The 26,171-nt window shown below is 34.7% G+C and overlaps 1 protein-coding gene and 2 long non-coding RNA genes across 6 annotated transcripts in view; 2 read left to right on the top strand and 1 right to left on the bottom strand.

The window, feature by feature from the left end:
* LOC137854028 (uncharacterized) overlaps nt 1–25,475 on the top strand; it is a 48,517-nt gene extending 23,042 nt beyond the window's left edge. The window contains exons 2-3 of the long non-coding RNA XR_011094922.1: nt 21,375–21,549; nt 21,673–25,475. This is a non-coding gene — a long non-coding RNA (uncharacterized lncRNA). The remainder of the gene's footprint in view (nt 1–21,374; nt 21,550–21,672) is intronic.
* Nucleotides 1–26,171, top strand: part of PACRG (parkin coregulated) — a 217,604-nt gene that overhangs the window by 189,571 nt on the left and 1,862 nt on the right. The window lies entirely within an intron of this gene.
* LOC137854025 (uncharacterized) lies at nt 8,298–25,771 on the bottom strand. Of its 3 annotated transcripts, none has more exons than XR_011094918.1 (4): nt 25,501–25,771; nt 24,421–24,537; nt 15,860–16,041; nt 8,298–15,453 (listed from the first exon to the last, which is right to left on the bottom strand). It is a non-coding gene; the product is annotated as an uncharacterized lncRNA (long non-coding RNA). The 3 variants fall into 3 exon arrangements; XR_011094917.1 differs by having other exon boundaries at nt 15,860–16,020; nt 25,501–25,770; XR_011094919.1 differs by lacking the exon at nt 15,860–16,041 and having other exon boundaries at nt 25,501–25,765.

The raw sequence follows: 26,171 nt of genomic DNA, 5'->3' as shown, positions 1-26,171 counted from the left end.
GTCTGGGACCCGTGGAAGTAAAACAGCACATGTTCACACAAATCTAGGGCCTCAAAATATAGAACATTTAAGTACAAGAAAATCTTACATTTTTTAGCACTGTTCATGTACAGAAGAACAAAAATTTTGCCTAACTTGAAATTAAAATGCACCCATAATAGGAGATGATTTCAAAAGGGGAAGGGGGAGGAAGAGGATTCAGTGTCAAAATGTTACCTGTTAGGCTTAGGAGGGTTATTTGTATAGAATTAATCTCTACTATCTGTGAGAAAAAAGTTTCTCTAGAAGTCAGTCCCAAACAAGAACCTAGTTTTAGGTAGTTTGATTCACTTCAGGAGGAAGCTAATCTCTCCATGTGCTCTAAAGCAGGCTGAGAAAGCTAAGGGCTGCTGTTAGTCTTTTTAATTGCCTAACACTAGCTTCAGCAAGGTGCAAGTCAAATTCTGATAAGTGAAAATGCTAAAAATTATTATAGATGTAATTCAGAGGAGAATTTAGCTTTGGTAGCTTCAAGAAGAGATTCTAGGTTTCAGAAAATGATTCAGAAACCTGAGAAAACTGCAGAAAAAGACTATGTGGTAGAAGAAAATCGAGTGTGTTGGCATGGATTACTTAGGAGCTAGTGGAAGACAGAAGAGGCAATTTCAGGCAGTAGATGTTGAAATGTTTGAAATTACATCTGTTTATTCTAGGGATCGGTTTGACCTGAAATCTCCTTTTTTTTTTTTTTTTCCATTTTATATTCCAATTTTATAAAATTTTACTATTCTTCTCATGTGAGGGTTTTGTGTCTTTTTTTTTTTTTTTTAACTTTACTTAAACTGTATTGACTTAAAATGGTTCTGCTTACATTATTATATAGTAGGGCTTTGTGCAATGATATTATGTCTCCTGGTAATCCTGTTATTATGTTTGTCTAACAATTCAGCAGGCTCCAACTTGGCCAGAAATTAAGCAGCATGCGTACAAACTGTTATCTAAAGTACAAATAAATAACTAAATAAATAAAAATAAAATCTGAATTCACACTTAATCTCTCTCTACACATTTTGAAAACCTTCCACTTCACTTCTGTGACATCTCACGATGGAATTCAGATTGCGGTGAGTTTTAACTATTTTTCCCCCAAAACTGAGTATACAGATATATCTAGCTCAAAATGAGTATCATTCTCTGTTATCTGTGACCTGTAGACATCTCAAGACTTCCTAAGATCAGTGTCAACAACTGTGTCGGATTATAGTTTTGTTTTTGTTTTATTACTACCCTCCTACTCTACCCTCCAAATGTATTCTTTAACTATGACAGAAGAAAACCTTCAACACATGCTTACTATTAAGTAAATCAACACTTAATACTAAAGCTGAAGCTGTAGAATAAAACATAAATGTGTGTGTGTGTGTGAATGTTGCGGGGAAAAATTATATGCTAGTATTTTACAAAGAGATATTTCTAAGGGAGCTTAACAGACAGGAGAAGGAAATCCACTGGCATTTCTGACAGTACAGAAATGAAAATAAAACAGAAAGCAAAATGTTAAAGGTATCTTTGAAGGTAAGGCTAAAGCCTTTTTCCTCTTCCATTATGATTTCTAAAGAAAAGAAAAAAATGGCAGTAATATGTTCTGCCATGGTTCAGGAACTTGTAGATTATAGTATGTCACCTCAGATTTAGCTTTCCCTATTTTTCTTGTAACAGCCTACTCACAAGGAAGAGATAATATCTTTTTTTTTTTTTTCTCTCTCAAAAATAGGAAAACTTTCAGGTAGGATTTATCTGCTTTGCATCATTTATTGCACATCTATTTTGGTCCATGCCACATACTATATTAAAATTTTAATAACGATATTTTAATATCTGCATTCCTTTTATAATTACTGTATGACCATGATCTAAAGTAACTCCTTCAGTCTCCAAACACTTGTGAACATTAGCTTACCTTTGTGAATAGTTCATTGCTTTTCAGCTGGACTCACTGTATACAGTTTTATACATATACATATGTGTGTGTATATATATATATGTATGTATATACAGATGTTTGAAAACCAGAGCTTAGAAATGTACTCAGCATTAAACTTACACACACACACAAACACACACAAAACCCAGCATTTTTCTGCCTTAAGAATATCTTCTGAGGGAAGCTGTTGCATAGTCACTGATACTTTTCTAACTTTTTCTAGTTTTCCATTTTTGATTGAAATAAAAATAAGATTCAATAACAGAAACTTTCAAGTTTGTTTATATGCAAAATTTTCTGAACAGTCAATTTTTATTAAATTTCTGTTTATTTATTTAATATATGAAAAATAGCCTCTAGAAAAGGTATCATTTATTCAAAAAATCCTTCTACTATTTCTGTTTTACCACAACATTGTTCAGCCATAAGTAGCATTTTGATCATAATATTCTTTTATAACTACTAAGTGATTCTTCCTTAATGTGGGCCTAATCTTATGTCAACTGACATGTTTCCATTGATGCTAAATTGGCATCATTCCACTGTATCAAGTAAAGACTCAAAAATGCTATATATTCATATCAAAACACCATTTTCATACTCTGTATAGTATAGAATTAAAAAAAAAAATCACTTTTAAAATTTTTATTAGTCTAAGATGTTTAAGGAAGCCATAAAATAGGAAGATTGTGATCGTAGAGACTTTCTGATCTTTAATTACAAATTAAGTATCCCCCAGCAATAATTTTTATAGAGGACGCCAAACTGTAATTTTTACACCAGAATTTTAAGTACTATGTTTATTTTGTATGTTCAGCTTTCCTTACATTTCCTTTATTTACAGAACATATTCTATAAATGTGAAACAACCTGTTCCCTTGACTCAGTGTCAGAAAAGTAATGAATCATTTCATAGAGTAATGTGCTGAAGATGCTATGAATATTTAAAATGTAGACACAATCTAACTCTACATAGAATATCTGTGCCTGGGGTTCCAAAATCAGCTAGAGATTTCTGAACTTTTGCAGAAGTCCATATGAAAATCTCTAAGTTGTGAACACAAAAGTGAGGACTCAAAAGGACTGTGAGATAAATTCCTCTTTTCTGTTCCTTAGTTTTCATGTAAGTTTTGTGTGAAGTTTATTGTGAATTTTAAATCATATTTTCACTTGTCAGAAGAACATTGAAGGTCTATGAAAATTGATTCATATATCACTGTGTGCGCAAACTTCATTATTGAAAAACTGATACTTTTCAACTTTATGTTCTTTTGGTTTAAATGAAATTCTGTGATTTATTAGCCTTAGGTTAAAGTACTGATTTGTACAAAATTAACATATGTAATTACCTAAATAATTATTCGTACATTATGTTACATCTAACTCAGTAGAATCACTTGTTTTGTAAAGTATGTGAAGTCAGACTTGGGTCTCTCCTTACTAGTAAAAACAAAAATCTGTTAAAAAGAATATCTTCCAAGAAGCAAAACTTTCTAGTACCAGACAGAAGCACCTAAGTTAGTGTTTTCTAACTTACTGTTGGTTTTATGATCATCTTTAATACTTCTTTTCAATTCAAGAAACAATTTTATGTTTAAATTTTAAGTTTAAATTTAAGTTAACTCTGCTAATGCGAAAATATCTTTCTAATTTGCCTACGTGTCTCCAAGCATGAGCAATAAGCAGAATCTGAATCTGAATTTCTTCAAAGAATGGAAAGGACTGCTTAGATTTGTATTTCCCTTGTTTAAATCAGGGATGAATCCAAGATTTGGAGCTACAGTAGTTTCTAAGGTTTTTTAATTATGCTAATGTGGATCTTCCAGGTAATATAAAAATGTTTCAGACACCTCATAGCAAAAGAAGAAAATAAGACAATAAGTAACCTTTAATGCTTATGTTTCTGTTAGTCAGGAGACTGGTGACATAGTTGATTCAAAAGATTCTTGCATAATCAATTATCCTAACCAGATATCTCCCAGAGGTTTTATTCCTCAGCAAGGATCATGTAACTTTACTGCTGAGCTATCCTTCAAGTCATGTTCGTTGTGACCGAGTCAGATTGCAAATCAGATTACAATCCAGGCCAGTAAGGAATGCAATGCTGTGGCATGAGAAGAATGTGGCACGTTACCCATGTGTGATAACTGAGCGCAGCGTTGCTGCCTGTGGAAGAAATTGCCATACAGAATGAACCTCATCTTATTCATATAATTTCATTCCATTTCGTGCCACTCACCATTTCAGACCCCACTATGAATAATCATGTGTGTTTGTATATGACAGAAAATAAGCATACAAAAACTGCCATGCATGATCCCGAATGAAGAAGAGTATTAAAACCATGTACGTTTTATTTTCAGTGTGGTACCATGTTCCTGAGGTTTTGGTAGCAGATTTTCCAGCAGTGACAGAAAAGTAGGAAGGAATTCAATTAAAGTTCCAGAGAGATTAGCAGATTGAGAATGGATCAGAAAAGCCAACAGAGGAGCCTTTCTTATGACACACTAATATTCTGGACTGACCAAATTCTTTGCATTTTACTCTGTTATTTCTGTCCTGAACAGAAAGACAGCAGGAATTGAATGATAAACTATGTGCAAGTATACCCTAAGGGGAAAACATAGAATTTATGCTGTCCCCAGAAATTAACTGCTTGTTTTACCTAGCTTGTTTTACATTTGTTTAGCCTTTTTGTGGGAAAAAGCCTCAGGCGGTGATTTTTTTTTTTCTAGAGTACAAATTTGTGCCTTGTACAATTCAGGTTCTTCCTATGGACAAGATTAATTCTCAAAACTGAATCATTGTTGTCAGAAACTAATGCATTTGCAATCTGCAAATTAGACATCAAAATAAGACATCAAAAATGTAGTTCCTATCAGCCCGCATCCATGAGTCTAAATGCATAAACCTGGGTTTACTGGTTTCCTGCAAGAAACAAAGTGAGAGTGAAGTTAATAGTGACAGAAGGGCACTGCAAACAACTAAAGAAGAGATTTCAAGAAATGTCATATAATAATCTCAATTAGCTGATGTTTAAATCAGTTGTGTTTAAATGAAATCTGTGTTTCTTTGTTTGTTTTCTTGTAAATGTATATAATATTCTCTCTCTGAAAACTTGCAGACCTGTTACACACCATTTCCTTCCAGTCTTCTTTATACTCATTCATTTTACTGTTATTTGAGGGGAAGGAGGAACTGTTTGTTTGCCTTTATTATTTAAATTTCTTGGTTTGTATGTTATTTCAGTTCTTGAAAAAATAAAAACATTTACCACAGAAAAAGGATAAACATAAAAGAATCATGAAACCTCACCTTTCTACAAGGACTTTGCAGTTTTCACACCTTAGGCACTTTAAGTATAGTTCCAGAGTATTTGAATACAGCTGCTCAATCACAATTAATAAAGGAAAATTACATGGTGATTTTTTTTTGTACTGAACAAATATACAAGAACGATATCAGAAAAACATTTCATTTCTGCTTTGACTTCTAGCTCTCATCTGCTGCAAGGTGCAAAGCTAGTTAGTGTGTCAGCTTGCCATGGTCCCTGTATTTCTCCTCTTTGTCTTTGTACCAATTTAGGTCTAAATGTTACCTGAAAATATTGTTGAAACATGATCTTCCTTCATCCAGAAGCTGATTTAGCTTTTGTACAGGCCACTGATTCTATCATGTGGGTGACTGTGGTTGCAGAATAAGCTTAGATGATCTTTATCTTGTGTCTTTTGGAAAACTTCAGGGTTAGTTGAGCAATCTTGCTACTGACTCAATATTATGTGCTTTATTAACCTCCAGAGTTTGTGTGGAAAGAGAAGAATGCTTAAAGATTATTCTTTTCTTGGGATGACTGATTTTAGAGAAGATCCTATACCTTATTTGACTTCTTGTTTGGAGGAGTTTGTTTGTTGAGAACCTTGTTTATTTTTATGTGATTGCCAACAGAAGCATTACAGAATTGGAAGAATCCTGTTATTAATATTACCACAGACTGTAAGAGTTAAATAAGTGCAATGATCAAGATTTACAGCCCAGCTAATTAGATTCTAAATATTAAAGCCTCCAAAAATTCTAAATGACTGACTCCATGCCCTCTATCCATGCACACTTTTGTTATATTAAATGTTGATTACAAGTTTGTGACTTGAAAGCACACGGTGAACTATATTTCCAATGTCATGTAGCTCACTGAGCAGCTTATGTACATGCTAGTAGCCATATAAATGGAAAAAAAATCCTAAGCTGCTGTAACTAACAAGCCGTAAAGTAAGAAAACATTGACATAAGTATTAGAGTATACTAACTATTAACTACACATCTGGAAGAGATGTTCTCCTCTAAAGAAAGATTACATTACAAATATTGTCCTAGTTGTAAGTGAAGCATTAGAATGATAGTCAATGTATTTATCAGAAAGCATCACAGAGAGATTTGGGGCTTTACTGGAGCCTGTTTTAGAAGTGTGGTAGGCAGCTGTTCACTGTCTTATACATGGGTTTATGTTTTTTCATCTTTTCTATGTTTTTATTTGGTTGGTTGGGGCCAACAAAACTTTCTATTTGTTCAAATAGATATTCTAATCAATCTTGAGATTCAGAAATATGGAAGATATGAAATAATATGTTTAAATGAGCATTCATTACAATTATATATTCAAATGTTGGAGGATATGCTATAATTGTGAAATTGGAAGTAGAAGTTATTAAGATGTAGTGGTACAAAATCCAAATGTTATGTGGCAGTTAGGCTCTAGTTAATGTGACTTATGATCTACAAATTTAGAAAAAGAAAGTTTTCATTTCTAGCACACGTGCTAAATTCAATTACATCTAACAAGCATGATGACAGGGTGCTTTTCATTTCCTCACTCAGAGAGACAAAGTATTTAACAAGTTTAATTGTTCAATATAAAGTGATGATGGGAAGCATATTAAAAAAATATCATCCAATCCTTCAGGAACATTTAAAGTACATGCCATAGTTGATAACATTTTCTGAACAGTAGAATAATTTGGAACAGTCATTTCTTCTTTACTAAGAAAATACATATTTCTCTGAAAAATAAACCAAAAGTTATTGGTGTATTGTAATCAGTAAGATATAGTATAACTAGTAAATTCTGTTAAAATTATGCAAAAGGATGATGATAACATATAGGTGGAGTATCTAAATCACTAATGGTGATTTAACATTCAAAAAGCTGCATTTTGTATTTAGATCCAAATTTATAAATGCCACTGAGGTCAATTTACCAGATATTTAGCATTACATTATGCTCTTGTTATTGTTGCTCAGAATAGTAGCTGCCTTATCTTAGATACTGTTTGCAGACCTATTGGCACCTACATTAATTAGAATAGGAGACATACATATATTCATGAAGTGAATTTGACCTTAGATACAGGACTAGGAAACATCTCTTCCTTAGTCATTTACTTCAGTTTCCTGAACAAAAGTGGATTCATCTTTTTATTATTTATAGACATCCCTGAAGACTACAGCCTTTCCATTTCCTTGTTCACATGGGCTGTGGTGAATCAGGTCTAATGAAACGGCTCCACAGAATGATCCCCAGCACTGAAGGCTCATAATATCGAATAGTGGGCTCTTTCCCACAACACTTGTTCGGGTCAAGACCTAGAGGCTTAAGAAGTTGATTTTTTGTTTGTTTGTTTTCCCCTCAATCTTAAGAATCATAACTCTTATTCTTCTTCCTGAAACCAAACTGCACACTATGTGCAAGCAATTTTAAGATTCAAATAACATATTATTTCCTGCTAGATCAATAAACATTTATTGAACTTTTAATGCCACATCATAAATTATTTTTAAGGGACCCAAATATTCCAAATATGCTTTGCTAGATGCTTTTAAGATGGTAACATGATTTTTGTTTTTGTTTCAGAAAATAATGAATTAATTTATCTTCAAAAAAAAAAAAAAAAAAAAAAAACAACTCTTCCTCTTTTTTAATTAACAGAAATAGAATTGACCACATCTTAAGCTCATATTAAATGCTTATCACTCCAAATAAGTTATCTGATGCTGGTTGTAATTCAACTTTCTGAAATAAAAAAAAAAAAAATAATTGTTTTTTCCTTTTTTTTTCTTATTTTGTTCTAATATTTTCTAATGCTCTGCTTAGTTCAAAAGATGGAGACAAAATGTGCATTGCCCAAGATAACAGCTCTGAAGGACAGATAAGCATGTTGATTAGAGATTCTGCTCTTCAACTTAAAATTCTACACCCTTGATGATACAGTTCAAGAGTGATCTGTTGAATTGCCAGCAGAAGTGCACTAAAATGCAACAGTTCAATACACAGCCATCTCTAATTTCAAGCTTTTTAATTGAATGCCAGTCAATTACACAGTTATGATCCATATCTTATTACAAATACAAGGTACTATACACACACATTTTAAATAGCACATTTTCTTAACTTTTAAACCATTTTCCTTTCTAGAAACTATTGCAACTAATCAATCAATTGTGATTATAATAACAGCCACAAAACATTTATTACTTAACATAATTATTTAAATGTAAAATTTTTTAAAAATGCTATATTGTTTTCTGTTAAAACATTTCCCAGCATTAAATACTTCTGCAAAGCAAAGTATTTGTCACCTTCTCATATAAATATTTTAATGTTACCTATCATAGGATTTGAGTAGTTTCCAAAAACTAATTAGAATCACAATAACTCAGCAATCTAATTTACACTTAACCTCTCACCTTTTCCACCCTGATCCATGTCCTATTTTCTTCTTCATAGCTGCTTTGTATAGTGGCTATGAGGATACTAATTTGAAGTGAATTTTCAGCTTTGTTCAGAAAGCTCAGAGAGCTGTGGTCAATCTAATATCCTCTGACAGGGAATCTGAAATCTTTTGTTCTGTTTATTGAATTACCCTATATTCTGCTCCCATGAGCTTTGTTTTTCAGATTGATAGATCATGATTAATGCAAAAGAGAGCAACTGAGGATGACAGTCTCCTCATGGAGAAATATACTCTGAAAGATGTGAGTAAAACATTTCTTAAAGGATTTTGACATTTAGGATGGAGACCACACCTTTGGCTTACCAATTTTAAAGGATACCAATAATCAAAGTTTGTTGTACTTGTATCAAAGTAATATGAATTTCAGTAATTCATTCCAACAGTTTTCAATGAGCAAGCCAGGACCTAATCATTATACAGAAGGCTTGGATACAGCCTTCTAGTCACTCAGGTGGAAAAAGGCCTTTTACAAAATTTTAAGCTATTCAGTCACTCTACAATGCCAAGTAATACAAATGGTTTTCTTTGATGGTCTGGTTAGCATGAGAATATGTCAGAGTAAAGTGATAGGCTGGAAGATTATAGCTTTAGCAAAATTCAACAGAATATTCTCTTCTCACTTGTATCATTTTCTATCTTGATGAAATCTGAATTTGCACAACTGCTCTGTCCTAAGAGCTGATTTCTGTGAGACACTGGGAAAGGTGAAAGCTGAGAATGTTACGCACATTAGAGATGAAGAAATGGCATGATGGAACTATTGCCAGCCGAGATCGTGGACTTTAACAGTTTTTCCTCAATTAAAATATTCCTGACTATAGAAGTGTACATTAAGGATGATTATGAAAATAATTTTTGAGGAAATCCAGAATTAAAAGGAAAAACATATAGAGACAGTATATGTATTCCCTATATATTTCCTTGTATTCATGGACTAATTAAAGAATAAGAGGTTATGGTTCTCTTAGAAAATTAAATACAAAATTTTATCAATGTACCTACTAGTGAATAGTCACTGTGAAGCATTAAACAATTGATGCCCAGATTACATTTTTGATCTGTTTTATGGAACATTAGAGATGTGTATACAACATCCCACTATGCTTGTAGTAGTCAATTTAGACTGTTTACAGGAACATATGCCTTATATATGAAATACCTAAAGTTCCAGCTGAGTAAACACTCAAGTTTCCCATCCACTTCAAAGGTCTGCAAACAAACTTTGTGTACAATTTAAAGTGAAAAATGTGTATTATCTGCATCTGACCTTTTTCATTTAAAATGCTATTCTGCCTTATCTAACTTATTTTTGACCTTTCTTTATTAAATAATAGGTGTAGGGATGAAAAGCTTCATACGTAATATTTCAGTGGAATATATGTTTATGGGCACTCAGGTTTTATCAATGCTTTTTGTACCAAGTGTGAGCTCATTTGTCAGGAACCCAGAAACATTGCAATATATATAGCTAGTAAAGCTGTTGTGAATGCCCATTAATAACTGAGGGTAGAGGGAGTGAGAAGGGGTAGTGAGGGGAGTCAAACGTGAAATATAATGATAGTTAAATGTTCTACAGGAGAAATACAGAGCTTAATATCAGGTTATGCACATATATTATTATTTGAGATAAAATCCTGTGACATTCTTAAAGCATCATTTTTAATTATCATGTTTTTATCAACTATAGCTAAAATGTGCTCTTCAGTTAAATTAAAAACATAAGTTGCACACTCATATGAACTGCAATTACTCATTTAGAAACAAGCCAGCATGATTTAAAATCTTATAAGTAAGAAACGGTTGTCTGACATTGAAAGCTATTAGAATGAAATGCTGATAAAGTCAAAGGAGTGACTATTTTTCTTTCTTAAAGAAACATAGTTTCCCTCAAAATAAAGTGCATGGCACTAAACCTACTGGAAGTAAATGGACAGATCCTAGAAATACTCTCAGAGAGAAGAATGTTTGTATTCTGGTTTATGTTAATATAAAACAATTTAACAATGTGACGAAAAAGTTAATCCACATTTCTATTAAACTTCACCCATGAAAATAAAATCATAGAGTTTAGTCTTGCTCTTAGTGAATTCAGTGCATTGAATTTAATAGAAAGATGACCTCACCACAGCTGAGTCCAGCTGATGCTCTAATTAAACTAATTAAACAATTTTAGTTTGTTTTATTCCTCATTTTTTTTACTTCATTTCCCTTGACTGGAGTGCAATTTCACCAAAATAGTAGTAGACTAATCATTAACTGGTAGCAGTGTGTGGACTGGAAATTGAGAATCTCACTACTAGAATACCAGAAATTTATAGAAGTGTAGCTTCTGCTGAATGTGTGATCATTGTTTTTCTGCTCGCTTACATCCCAAAGTAATTAAACTATACAACACAGCTATGTACTTGTCTTGGTGCAAAGTATGCTGTTTGGAGGTCATGCAGAGATTCCATGAAAATATCACAGTGGGAACTATAGTTCATTTGCATTGTCACTTCCTAAAAATTTGCAGAAACGTACCCTTGAAAGAATTAGGTCATACAAAATGTGGCCTGAGGGTTTCTCCTTTCTGTTTTCCCCAGTGGATTTCTGCAGCTGATGCGATGAAAATTGTTCTACATCAATAATTTTTTGAGTTAATCTTTCCTGAAAAAATTATTTGGCTTACGGAAACAAACAATCATTATTGTTCAGTGGGAAAATTTCCTTGTCTTTCCTTCTAGATCTGATCTCTCAGTACAAATGAAGTGATGTTTCAGTGCACATATAGGTGTATACTAAATGGTGGCAACTGTAATGATCTTCTGAATCTTCTTGAGGTGGTTGTAGTTAAAGCCATGCATTAAAAATGCATGTTGCGATGACGTAAGCAAATGAACACTGCAAAGTTTGTTTTCCTTGGATATTATAACTTACATATCAATAGCTACAGCTTCAAAGCTGAAGTTTTCTTTCTCATGGTATTCATTGCCAAAGTCTGATAGTCACACATGCCTTACACATGCCTTTTGCAGTTAGAATAATGGATGGCTGTGATTTTCTTGTACTTTTGGTACTGTGAAAAAAAAACTGTGAGATAAAAATGTGGTTAGTACTTTTCGTATTGCAAATAAGCTAATTGATCAGTGTGGTGATCAGACAGATGCTAACTTGCTCATTTATAGTTCTGAAACTCATTGACTTACATGGTGAGGTATGAATAGAGCTGAAAGCAGTATCAGGCCCTTTATTTCTTAATACTTTGTAGATTCCTGGGTTGCTTGCTTCTTCTTTAGTTATGAAATGTTTTGATATAAATAAGCACACTTTACTCCTGATTTTGTAATCACTCATACACTTACATGACGATTTCCTGAATCGGACACATATCTACTCGTGACACCAAGAGCTGCATTTTATATCACATTGGATTTCTGTTACTGAGAAACGTTAGATGAATTTTGTTGAATTCATTTTCTGAAGCTTCTGATATATATACTTATGTATTTTCTCTTTATTTTTTTCTTTTTTTTTAAAGATTTTTTTGTCTGTTTTGTTGTTGTTGTTCTTGTTTTTCTTTTTGTTGTTGTTAATATATATAGCTTAAGCTTGAGCAATGTTACAAATTAGATGATGCTAATTTATCTTTGTTCACTTTGCATTATAGTTGTAGCATTTTTTTCTTAAATATTTCTTAAATATATTAAATATATATGAGTATGATACAGAGAGAACATACTTATGTAATTTCTTTAGATTGCACATTATAATCATATATTTAAGTGCTATTGCAATATAAATTAAAAAGAAAAGGAATAAGCTTGTATCACTTTTAGATCAGTTATTACTTCTGTGCAAACATAAACAGCCATAAATAAATGAAGATAGATGCAGAATAACCATCTGTTAGGAAGTTAGTTCAAGTCAAAACACTTAAAACTTGGCACTGTAGCTGTATTCATGTAAATCTGTATTTAAGTAACTAGCCTCACGTACAGATGTTCTGTTTCACTGCAGCCTTCATTTGGGAACTGGTAAGGGCTCAGGATCAGCCTGCTCAGGTAGCTGCCTAAAATTGGATTCAGGTGCTAAACTTTGGGAGTCTCTGTTCGAAAACATTGGCACGAGTTCATGATCTAACAAAAGGTCTGTCTTACAGCTTCTTTATTGCTAACTCATATACGTAAAGGTCAAAAGAGACTCTCTCTGAGTAACTAATTTGATAATTAGGTGAAATCTCCTGGATTGTGAAAGGTTCAGATTTGAAACTACACGAGCTGAACAATGCTGTATGTGTTTCCAGCTTCCTGGAGGGGTCCTTCACCACTACATTTTCATAAAATAAAAACTAAGGCAGCCATTACTGCCCTCACCCATCTTTCTTTACCTGCCTTCCTAAGAATACAAGGGTTATGGGGCCACAATATATCTTTGCTGTAACTCTTTGCCCTCCTCATCTCCTGTAATATTCTAACCTATTGTCTTGTTTCAGTCAGACTGGAGAAGTGGTAGAATTTCTAACAAAGTAAGCATCTGGGTAGAGGGGAGAGATCCAACAACGTGCCCATAGTGAGAGAAAGATTGGCACAACTCAGTTGTTACATATTGCAAGTGTAAAGATTGACAGTGAGGCAAGGATTGCAGTAAGCGTGCTTGGGTTTTTGCTAATGTACCAGTTTTATACACACAGCACATACAAGGCATCAGAACGGGCCTTAGCTGATACTAATACTACCTTTCAGCTGGTAGAACGTGTAGAAAACTTACATTATTATTCTAAAAGGGCGTAACGCTGAACAAACGCACATTTGTGGAAAATAGGTATCACTACTGTCCCAAGGCACAACTTGCTTTTAAAGAAAGTAGTCAGCGTCACCCAAAAGGAAAAGCAATGGATATCTATCAAGAAGATAGATATCTTAAGGAAAAGCTCTGAGCTGTAGCTCCAGGATGGATGCAAAATCCTGAGTCTTGAGGGAAAAGCAAGGTTTTAGACAGTTGGTTCTACTTGCCATTTCCCACTGACTGCCTCTGGGAGACTCCATGCTCAGCCTTTTACTCACTTGGGCACTCTTTTGGGAATGTAGCACCTGCCTCGTGCAGGTAAGTCTAGTGCAAGCCTATGGATTCTCCTGCAGAGCTCACGTGACAGATTCTAAGTGTTGCAAAAGACTTGATTTGGTCTGAAATTTCAATTCTGTTTATAAGAAATTTATACCATGATGTTGTCTCCCTCACTATGTTTCTAATTCTGCCTGGCTGTTCTCACAATTGTCTTCAATGGGTATGTGAAATCAAGTCAGTCGGTTAGCTGAAAATTATGAGTGTTATTATTGTTCCTATCCTGTAAAACCGAGTTCTTATCTTATAGTATCACTTCCCCTACAGAGTTAGAATCATAACTCCTGTTTATGCCCATCTGAGCTGCTAGATATGGATATATTACAATGGTGAAGGTATGTGAATAAACTGATATCAGCTTTCCTTTCTGAACAACTCCTGAGGATTTGGAGGCAGTAGTTATAGTCTCACTGCTAGACAACTATCAGCAGTTTGGGGAGCTGTTGAGGCAGATGGCTGAGGCGCTAGATCTGATAACAAATAAGCCTAAAATGACTTACTGACTCTTCAGCATTTTTTGATATTAAGCAGAGAGGAAAGCTTATGCTTCTCTATAATGAGGATATTACCAAACCAGCAAGAGATGTCTGGATGATTCTATTTTTGATCCATATAATTAAAAGTAAGGAAGACAATAGAAAAAGAGAGGTACTTAAGCACTTGCAGGTTACTGGTACCTCTCTTCTCATATACTAATCAACAGCTTCGGTACACCTCCTCCATCTTAAAACAGATAATACTTATGTTGATAGCACACATTCTGTAGGATCCCTATTCTTATTTTATTAAGGTTGGCCTTCACTTCTAATCATTTCCCAAATATACATATAAGTAGGTGAGATTCTTGCTCAGAACTGTAAAGCAAAGGTATTGGATCCCTGCTACAGAACTGTGTAGATAAGCCTATATAACTTTTCACCTTGTCTTGCTACTAAATGACAGTTGAAAATCAACAGGCTTGGATATAACATACTGATTGGTAACCATCAGTACATACATGAAATTGCAGTATGGAATAGCTTACACTATGGAATAACTATGCTGATCCATAATGTACTTATTCATATAAATTGGAACCTTTCTGGAGCATGCTTAAGAAAATTAATTAGCCAAATGAATGTTCTTGGCTTCCTTTCCTCCTTTTTCAGCCTTTGTTTTTCTTTGTCTTGTACTCCTCCCATGCTCACATTCTTGTCCTTGGGGCAAGAATTGTCTATTTTACTTATCAGTCAAGTTCCCGATAAACTTTGTCTGTGCTAGGACAAATAATTCAGGAAGCACATTCCAGATATCACCATTCAGTGATGAAATTTCTTCATGACTCCTCAAGAATGTTGCTGACATTAATTTATAGACTAGTATAGGTTATTCCTTTCCCTTAAAATAACATTCCATATTTTCCTTCAAAAGTCACCATTCTGCATTAGATGCTGTTATCCAGAAACGCTCAGTAATACTTTTCTGAAGCAGCATTTTCTGTTACTCCTGAGCCAGAGCTTCCATGGGTACCAATTCAGCACTGCAGCTGCAGAGTTGCATCACAGACTATACTCACTGCAAACATTAGCATTAGGCCGTGTAGGATGTGGAACAGCCATCTGTGACCTGCTGGAGAAAGGTGACAAAGGAATTTTGTGAGATGTTACTTCTCTATTTCCTCTGAAGGATGACCCTATCCACAAAGCAATAAGCATTCCAGGAAAACTGTGAGATAATATTATTCATGAAGCATCTCTCACTTAGTCAAGCTGTATTCCAGGCCAACGTGTCCCAAATTTACTTAAAACAAAACAAAAAACCTCATGACTTTCTTTCATAGCAATGGCCATTTCATTAAAGCTAGTTATAATGTGAGTGCTACTCAGATTATCCATGTGCAAGACAGCATATTTCAGTAACCAGGGAAGATTTTTCTTGACAGCTTTTTGCTTTTGTTCTTCATTGGAATACATGAGAATGCAAGCTGGCAAATACTCAATAAGAGCATATTGTGCTCTGCAGTGCTATTTACCTGTTTTCTTGGCTGTTAGAATCCTCTAGGCTAGCCTGAGTTGACCAAGAGCATTCAGCCGTATCACTGACTTCTTCGTTTGTCTCTTCCTCCCTGTCCTGACATGTGTTTGTGTGTATATGAGCTGTTTTCCTTTTGAATCTGAACAGACGTAGGCTTGTCTGGGACCAGGGATAGAAGGGCTGTAAGATGAGTGAATGATGAGTAAAAAAAATAATAATAAGATTGCAATTGCAAAATGTAGCATGCTTTACCTACATATTGGAGAATGTAAGTGGTCATATTTTACTTGTTATGTCAGGATTAGCTGGATATTAACAAATTACAAATATGTGATCTGTGGCTGTAAGGCTCTGGCACAGCAAGATGTCAGGGTAAACCCTCAAATGACCAATGCAAGGGAGATGAACTTACTGTGACTAGTACACCTCCATCAGCTTATAGATGTTAGATTTTTGCAGAAGTTTAGGACAAAGAGAGCAAAATACTAATTCAGATGAGCACCAAAGATTTTTTTATCAATCCTTATTGTTGGTCAGGTTCACTGCTCCTGTAGTGAAGTGAATGTATTATAAAATGTGTCACAAACTGAGCTAGAAGTGCTTCATTGTTAGCAGCTGGATGTTTTGTACACAAAGGCACCCATACAGATATGGGAAAGGTATTACTAGTGTGAAGAGAGGTGGAACTTTCCCTGCTGAGCATGTCATGTATTCTGTTTGCACACAGAAAAGCCATTTTTACTTCCATGCCTGGTCCCAGAATAGACAAGTTTCAAGGTCTATTTCAGTAAATGTGGAAAATCAAGTATAGGCTTAATAGATTATGTGCTTATGGATAATTGTAATTATTTATGTGTAAGCAATGTAAGAAATAGCAGATTTTTGTTTCATATACTCATACATGTCAGCAGTAAATTTTTATCATGGACACTGTAAATCAGAAAAACAGTCTTAATTCTTTCTCCTGTAGGTAGGATTTACAATTGTATTTTATTTTTTCAGAAAAATACTGTATGGAAAGGGGAAAAGGTTCTGCATTAACAAGTTTTATTGGAATAACACAATTTTCTTAAAATAATGAACAAGAATAATAAAACTTACTAAAAGAAATGCATATACTTATATATTTTAAAAATCCTCTTAAAATATCATCATATATATGAATAATAATTTTATCTCAAAAAATAACACTAGCTATTTCCCATCTTATTGTTTTTATACACACCTGCTATTTGCAGTTTTTTCTTTATTATGAACAATTTTATTTAGGCATCATAAAAATGCTTGTATTTTAATAACTTTACACTGCAATTACATTGTGGAAAAAATAGGATTAGATTTTAAAAAACACAATCTGGAAACTATGCTACCTACTACATAAATGGAGTAGTAAGTAGATTCTATACTGATAGTAAAGGGAGTAATCTTATAGAATTTGCATAACAGGGAAAAAAAAAAAAAAAAAACTTCTTTCTGTCTATTGCAAGAGTGCATCTGTCTCAAATCTTAGTAGGTGGTCTTAGTAGTGGCACAGGTTACTGGATAAAACATGTGTAAGTAACTTCTGTCTTCCTAGAAACCCATTGATGTTATCAATGGCATTTTTTCCTGTTAACTGCTGTTGCAGTTCAGCTCCTTCAGTTTCTTGAAATTGAGCAAAGTGGTTCTTGGATGAATGAAAATGTCAGGCAGTTCGGAAGCTCGCAGTATCAGCATGCTTCACTATTCAAGTCCCTGCCGTTTTGCTAGCAAGCTGGACAATAAGTAGTTGTACCTGTGATAGTTGACTTTTAGCAATTATCAAGACAGGTTATGTACTTTCACAGCATGCCAGCAAACAACCTTCCTGTCATTGATTTATCTCAGAACACGTGTTTAGAGAAATATATGATCCAGAGAAATTAACAAATGATAATGATGTCATTTAACATCAGTAAAAAGTGCTGACGAGTTCTTTGAAGGCAGATATCTAAGTGCCAATATTTAAAATAATATTTTCAAAAGAAGCTTTTCTTAGAACAAGATGGGAAGAATGCAGCAAGCTATACAGGAGAGCTTTCATACCCCACATTCCTCAAGTTGCTCTTCTTCAGATTACTATTTTATAATTCAAAAAGATAGAACAAGATGCAAAGATTGTTTGGAACAGCTGCCTGCTGTTTTCTTTCTGTAGAGCTGTAGGCCCATGATAGTGGTAGTATGTCCTCACCTAACTGTGTGCCCCAGGATACAGAAGTGTCTTGTTGGCATATCAGGATACACTCTCCTTAAGCATCGCTTTACAAGACTGAACTGCTGTACAACAGGAGTAAGTTTCCTATGATTTTAGATACTTGCTGTTTTGGCATGTCTCCAAGCATTATGGCTTTTCTTATAAATCTGTCCATGATGTAAGAAGATCTCAGGCATTCAGCTCATTGTGCTGGATGCTGCTGGACCTCTTGCTTTCTTCATACCTGGCACCCTTTTGAATTACAGGTCAGGCAACAAAAGGTTACACATGTAAAGTAAAGAAGGGCAAGTGCTTTCCAGTTAGAGTCATTAATGAAATAGTTCTCCCTCTTCACTTATCTTTCTTCACATTTAATGCATTGAAAATTTTGAAAAACATAAGACAATTTTTTAACAGAATTAAAAATCAGTCTGTATATGATGTATATGCAGTTCCAGTATTGCTTTCTAAAAGCTTCAGCTTTCACGGGTCAAAAGCTGTGAACCTGCAGAAACACCACATCTAGGGGACAGGATTTTCCTTCTCTTTTATCTACCTTGCGTTCTTTGCATTCTTATAGGTAAGGAATACAAAAAAAATATATATATATATACATTTTAGTTGTATCAAAAAATTACTTTTTTCTGTTTGTTTAAAAAGCTTTATAAATTCAAATGTAAGCTTTTCTTAATGAAAAAGAAATAGTTGTCAACTAGTTTTTCATAAGAATTTATTTTATGTCCTTCTGTTGTTCATTAAAATATGCAAATTCATGTCTTGGGATGGTCATTATTTTTTATTTGTCATATGCATTGATCCAATTGGAAAATCACAGAAAGAAACAGTCATCAGATTACTGATTATGTGATATTACTTTCTCTGTCTGGTTTCAGGACAGATCACTACTTTCCAGTTGCAGAGCTATCTGTCCTTTAAACTGAATAAATTCTGCCTTTGTCCCACAGCAATGAAAGAAATCTTCACACATCTACACAGTCATTCATAGCTTACATCTCCTTGTCCTTTCTCAAATCACTGCTAAAACATCCTCAATAGACTTTGGGTTCTTGCTTATTTCCCTTAACTAGGGAACAGGAAAACTACAAAACTGGCAACTTCAGGCATATCTAGCAACTTGCTCCCATAATTCTGATGGAAAATTTGTAATACAGTGACCCATTTTTATATGGTTGCTTTCCAGTGGCAATAAAGGGCTCACCATTCAATTACAAGGTTACAAAAGCTGTCATCGAGGTCATTTAGTTGACAACTAAATTTTTGACAGGCCAGCTATACCAAATGAGGTCCTGAAATGATATCAGTTTTGAGTAGCATGTTTAGATATGGCAAATTCCATTAATATGTTACAGATATTCAAAAATAGTGATTTATTAGCACAGAGTAACAAATTACTACTGAGCTTTTTGTTGTAAAGAAAAAATAAGAATACTTTCCCTCAAAATAATTTTGGCTACATAAAAATATTCCAAGAGGGGAAGAAGAGGGGAAGGAGGACAGGTTGTCAAGCACCATGATTTTAAGTATGAATGAACTCGATAAAAATTGGCTGTTATAGCCAATACATTTTAAAATGAAAGCATTTTGGGACTTTCAGCTTTGTCACTTTTAATTACTTTTATATATATATATATGTTTATATATATATATGTTTATTACACACACACACACACACACATAAACACACTTATTTTCCATAGTTTTAATTTCTTTTGTATTAATTGTGCCATAGTTGGATGAGGAGCTAGAGTGACAAGCAAATGTATTTCAGATCAGAGCAGCAAAGCTGTGCAAATTTTGCTCTCCAAACGTGTTTTCCATTAAAAAAAAATATTTACTTTGTACTAGTTTACATATGTCCAAAATGATTGGAAGAACATCAGATTCACATAAGTGGTGCAACTCTTGTTGCACTTTAAGCATGATTTGTGGCCTAATTTTGCAACAGTAAACAGTGTACCAAGGCCACAGAGATCTCAGACTCCAGTTTCAGTTCCCCTGTTGTGCATGCTGTTTATCTAAGATTATTTAACACTACTTTGTTTGATATTGATCACTAGCACAAACATAGGCAAACTTCAAAGTCAAAATTAATTGGAGAAGTTTAAATGCTTAGTGAGGAAAAATGTACAATAATCTTTTCTTCTTTTTTACCTCATTTGTCAAAAGTATTTGCTAATATCATTTGTTACAGAATCTGTGATTTCTACATTTTTTAGTTCAACTTAAAAAATAAAAAATAAATATGGACTTAGAATGGATTACATCTGATGTTGCTAACATTTCCTGGAAGTGGAAAATTGTGATAACAGCTGCTGTCTTGGCTCATTTTCAGTTGTTGTTTTTCGGTGGATTCTTTTTTTATTGGTTTTGATGGTGTTTGTTTTTTTTTTGTTTTTTGTTTTTTACTGCAGCAATTTACAAGTAGTTACAGCTATCTACAGTAGGCTTGCGTCATTAGTAAAACATTGTAAGTCAGTCAAATGTTTCCTTTCCAATCTGAGTGCTTCCTCCACTTACTGAATTGTTGACTTTCTGAATAGTATTTACAGTAATAACACTTGCATTCTAAAATAAATGCTAATTTATGAAATAAGCTAAAAGCTAGCTGCATACGGAAGATAACAGTAGAAAGAATCTATATTTTATGTTAAAATGCAATGCCTCTAATGAGAATTTTAAAAATCTTGTAAGCATCTTATTTAGACAGACAATACCCAGCAAATTTATATCAAATGTATAAAGTGTTTTGTTGGTTGTTTTTTGGTTTTGTTTTATAAAACTTATGATGAGCAGAAAGTTCTCTATACTAGTATTCTAAATTCCATGCATACATGATTTCTCCTTGGATTGAAATTTTCTTCTGCAATCTTTGCAGTATTGTAGCATTGTGAAGTGATAAACATTCAGCACTAGTGATGAAAAATAGAATGAGGAGCCAAGTAAAGCAAGAGACAAAGAACTCTAAATGCTGATAGTGTAAAAAAAAAAAAAAAAAAAAGGTTTGTGCATATTCAAAGTTTGCCCTCCTTAAAGTTTATTATTACTTCCAGCTTTAATGTTTTAATGTGTTTTGAAAAATATGTGTTTTTGTTGTGTTGTTGTTGCTTTTTCAAATGATGTTTTCATAGTATCAAGAGTGTTAACAAATTTTTATTAGTTTTTCATTCAAATCTGTGCTTCTTTCTTCTGTATATGATTAAGCTTCCAAAAACAATGTTATATAAGCAGGATAGTGTCTGTTTCTATGCCAAAAGCTTGGTTTTGCTTTGTATCAAAACAGACAACAATTCTCCCCATGAAGCAACTTCAGCAAATCCATCTTCACCAAATATGTTTTAATATTTAAAGAACACTTCCCTTCATCACATATTAAATGGCTGGTGAAGAGCCCTGCCAGCTCAAGGACCTCTGCACCATTTCTGGTTCTGGGATTACTGTGCACTGAGCAACTTCAGGTATTTGACCCTGAGCAACCTGATCTAACTTTGAAAATGGTGCTGACTCTGAGCAGGCCATTTGGACCAGATGACTCCAAGGTTTGTTCCAACCTAAATTACTCTATTGTCTATTCTTTCCAGTTTTTGAGATTTGGGACCAGCCTGTGTGAGGCCAGTTTGTGCTTCTGTGTGCACATCATCTAGACACGTCCTAAGAAACATCTAAAATTGGTGTCCATGTTGCTGTGAGCCTTCAGGAATGGAAGACAGAATTTTATGTCTGTGTTGGTAATGACTCAAAGTCGTAATCTCCATGTGCCTCGTCCTTTACTTGAGTAAAATGAACCCTGTGTTTCTTAGCCAGTGACCCTCCATTTCTTGGCATCCTGTAACTTTTCACAGACTTGCAATTAAATGAGCAAGGAGACCAAGCTACCTCATCCTTCCTGGAGCTGGCAATTTCAAAGCAGAACTATGAGTCAGGGTGGCAGGAGCGGTGCAAAGGAGTCCTGCCTCCTGCTGCACTGACTCATCAGGGGCTTTCACTTTCCGCTCCGGTCAGGAAGCCAACATCTTTTATGGCAATTAAACTAATCCTAACAAGAGGACTTTGAGAAATTTATTAAGCTCTGAACTCTACCTGAGCAGCGAAGTTATGAGATGTGAACCCTGACACACATACATGCCAATCAGTATATTATGTCAGTGAGCTTTCATTTATGTTTTGATGCCAACTCCTGGAAGAGATAAAGTCCTGAAATTTGACACAAAATATATTCATGCTAGTTTGTACTGCTTAACTGTATCTTATTCTATGATAGGCTTTTTTTTGTAGAAATATGATTCCATACTGAGTAATACATCTGCACACTGCAATACCTTCATTGTTGTTTTTTGAAGAAAAAGTCTTATGCAGTTAGTGGTTAGCATGTTGGATTAATGTAATCATTTTAATTGATGAAATGGCCTGTTGGTTTGACTAGGATGAACTGAGGTAGCAGTTCAGAAGTGGTTTTTACCATAGTTAAATTTCACCATTAGTAGTACATTCATCGTCTATAACAAGAAGTGCAAATGCATGATTTGTGTCTAATATTTTCCATGACTTGGGGCAAGTCACTTTACCTTTCAGTATGTCTGTTTCTCAATATTCAAACAGGGAGGGATGATGCCTATCTTTCCAAGTAGCTTTAGGGATTTATATCCAAGAAAGAAAGAAGGAAAAGAAACCACCACCAACAAAACAGCAGCCAACCAAACATATCCATCTCTCTATTGTTTGTTAACTAATAGTAGTTTAAAAATTTCTGCCTCTTGTTCTTAGATAAACCCTCTTGATCCAAGAAAAAAATAAATCTATGTGGTTATATATGTGTTTATAAGTTCACCTGTAAAGAATAAAGGAATGGTCTTTGAATTACAATTTGATTACAAAAAAAAAAAAAAAGTTTAACCTGGGGACATGGGGCTTTCTTCCCAGTGTCTTCAGAAATCTCTTTTAAGTATGTTTCTGTGCTCCAACACTAACCATTCCTCAGATATTTAGCATCCGGGGAAATTCCGATATCCCAAGATCTACAACGTTCCTACACCAATAGGTGTATTCAATGTCTATACAATAGGTGTATATAAATGAAAACTCCAGTTTCAATCTGTGCTTTCCATGAAACAGAGCCACCATCAGGAGCACAATCTATTATCTGTGACTTACAGAAAGGTACTTTGACTTATCTGGGAGAAACCCCATTTGAGATCTGGCCTGCCTCAAAGTGAAATCTAATAATCTGAAAGAATATCTAGGCCACTTTCAGATGCTAACAAATGTCTAGAGGTACGAATAGGTCTGCCTGAGCTTTAACAGTTGATTTACTTTTCTTGTCCACCCTAGGACTTAAAAACTGTCCTGTGAAGCTCTTAATGCTTTGAGAAAAACTTGCCTATCCTTCTTTAATGCAATACAATTTAAAATTTGTAGTATTACCATAGTAAATTTTTAAAAATGAAATGCAATACATATAACACTAGATTTTCTTTAATGTCCTGAATCACAAATAGAAGCATGTCTAGACTGAAATGCAAACCACGTTTTATAGCACAACTCAAATCCTCCTCCGTTCCCTGCCAAATGCTGAGTTCAGTCCCTGCAGGTCTGAGCAGGGTTTCCTCAGCTACAGCGGCTGGCACCATGAGTGCTTCTGGCAGAGCAGGGAGTGCCGCTGCTCGCCTTGGTGTGCTGGCTGGTTTCATCAGCCAGCACAGGTCTTGACAGGTGCAGAGCCTTCCACCTTGCTTTCCAGGGCCGTGAAGCCCTTGGTGCAGGATTTAGGAGACTGGGAACTAACGTTTTGGTCCAGAAAGGGAAAACAAGATATTTTCCTGATTGTAATCCTCTAGATCTGCAAGCACTGCTTCAGTGAGCTTCTTCTAAATGCAATAACAACATTTGCTCTGAAAAGAGTTCTTGATGCATGATGAATTTGCCAGACATTTCACTTTGAGACCAAGATATGACAAATGTGCTTTCTCGCATTTTCATGTTGATTTATTCTCCCTCACAAAGGACAACTTCATAAAGAGCTTGAATCAGATCCACATTCACACTTTACATATGCAACATTTTTGTGGCTGACAAAGTTGGCTCCTCATGCAAACTAACTTGGAATTGAAGTCAAATCAGAGAAGGGCATGCCGAGATCGCTACACTTCAGTAGCTATTTTTTCCAACTAATCATCATTATTATGACTAGATATTTACCCTTAGGTGCATTGAGCAGATCATTCTGACTCATCCGTTCAGTGGATGTTGTCCTGTTGGGTTAATCATTATCTTTTTGTCTGAAAGATTTTTTAATTCCTCTAACTGCATGGGATAGCTATTTTGGTACTTACCAGGTGACCTCAGTGCTGACACAGCCTTTCTGGTATTGTTGGTTGTAACTTGTGTCATGACCTTAATGTGAATTATGGCTGTCTTGAGGATACAAACCTTCATGTAGCACAGATGGTCTGTAGGAAAAAGATGTTAATGAAGGTCTGTACATCACACATTGTCTTCCCTTGCAGACTATTTCCTTTACCATTGCCTCATTCTTGTGGGCACCTTTTAATCAAGCTTCTAAGGTATAATTTATTGTACAGACTATGCTCTAATAAAAAAGACTACAACACTGGATTCTGGAAGATGCCTTTGCTACCAGCATTATCACTGCATCTTGTTGGCCTCCAAACTTGCTTAGTTCTCCATTATGCATTGTATCACCATTACTTCCAGAGAGTAGATTTTTTTACTACTTCTTTGAAAGAATGATGAAAGCTGTGTAAGCTCATTAACAGAGCATGTGTGTAGGCTTAAAATTACAGATAATAGACAAATGGTTGGAAAGTCAGTAATTCCTTTACGTATTTGCCAAGACTTGGGTCAAAGTTCAGAGTTTCCTTTGCTCAAACTGGTGAAATCAGAAACACCTCCAGGTGTTTTGGGGAGTGTTGGCAGTGCACATGCAACACAGGTGAGGAGGCACAGTTGATCTCAGGTGTTTTCTGCAAGAGCAAACCATGTCTAGTCTAAATTGCACTCAATTTTAATGTGCTTTACTTTTTGCATAATATATTTTGTATAAGCTAATTCAAAGCCATAAGCTATTTTATTTAAGAACTCTTGTTTTCTATGCACTCTCAGAATCTATTATTTCTAACATTACAATCAATTCATTGTAGTCAATGTTGATATCACAACCCTGGCTTCTCACACACATGAAATAAATAGTTAATTTATAGGAAACTGTCTGTGTCTTTAGGAGTAATCATCACAAAGTATTTAATGTCTTTCTACTCTGAAGCCCAGTTCTTTTACGTCACATCTGCATTTGTGTAAACATTAAAAAAAATTAAAAAAAAGATATATACATAATCGACTTGGAATGCAATCAAATATATAACATGGATATTCAGGAAAAAGGCAATTTTTACCTCAGTGTTTGTCTTTTCCTTCATCAGCATGGTTCTTCAGGTTTAATGGTAAAGGGTCACAGGCTTAAAATTCAGATCTTTGTGCTTAGATCAAGGAAAGGACGTAAGGGTGGAGTGCAGCTCTATGTCTATACCCTACAGGACTTGTGTTGTGGAGGCAGCACTGGGAGCAAAACCTGCCCTCACCCCTTGTGGGCACCGCATTTCTGATGTGAAAGGCAGGCACTACACAAAAAGTTGGTTGCGTTGTCATGACAAACGTGTCCTTAGCCGGCTGGCTGAGGCTGTAATAAGTAAGCAGCGTTATCTGAGATGTTAAATGTGTGACATGGGCACGTTGCCACCACAGCCTGGAGCAAGACCACTGACTGACTGCATGTGGACTCCCCACGGCGGTGCGACAGCCGCTCCGCCTGGCCAATGCACTGCACCTGGTCAGCATACATTATGCTCTTACCATACTATTTTTGATATGTCTTAAAATATATCCATATTAAGGCAGTTTTCATTATACTGTTTTTAAACAAAATTGAACATATTTTCCTCTTTTAAATGTCTTGGCATCATTGCAGGTGGATTTATTTCCTACTTGTGTATTTTGTGTTCTCACAGTTATTTACACTGTGAATTTTTTTGAATGATTACGCTCTGTGTGTGACTGTGTGCCACCC

Source organism: Anas acuta, chromosome 3 (genome assembly GCF_963932015.1).
Source record: "Anas acuta chromosome 3, bAnaAcu1.1, whole genome shotgun sequence".
In the NCBI taxonomy this organism is placed as follows: Eukaryota; Metazoa; Chordata; class Aves; order Anseriformes; family Anatidae; genus Anas; species Anas acuta.
This window is presented reverse-complemented; position numbering and strand designations above follow the sequence as displayed.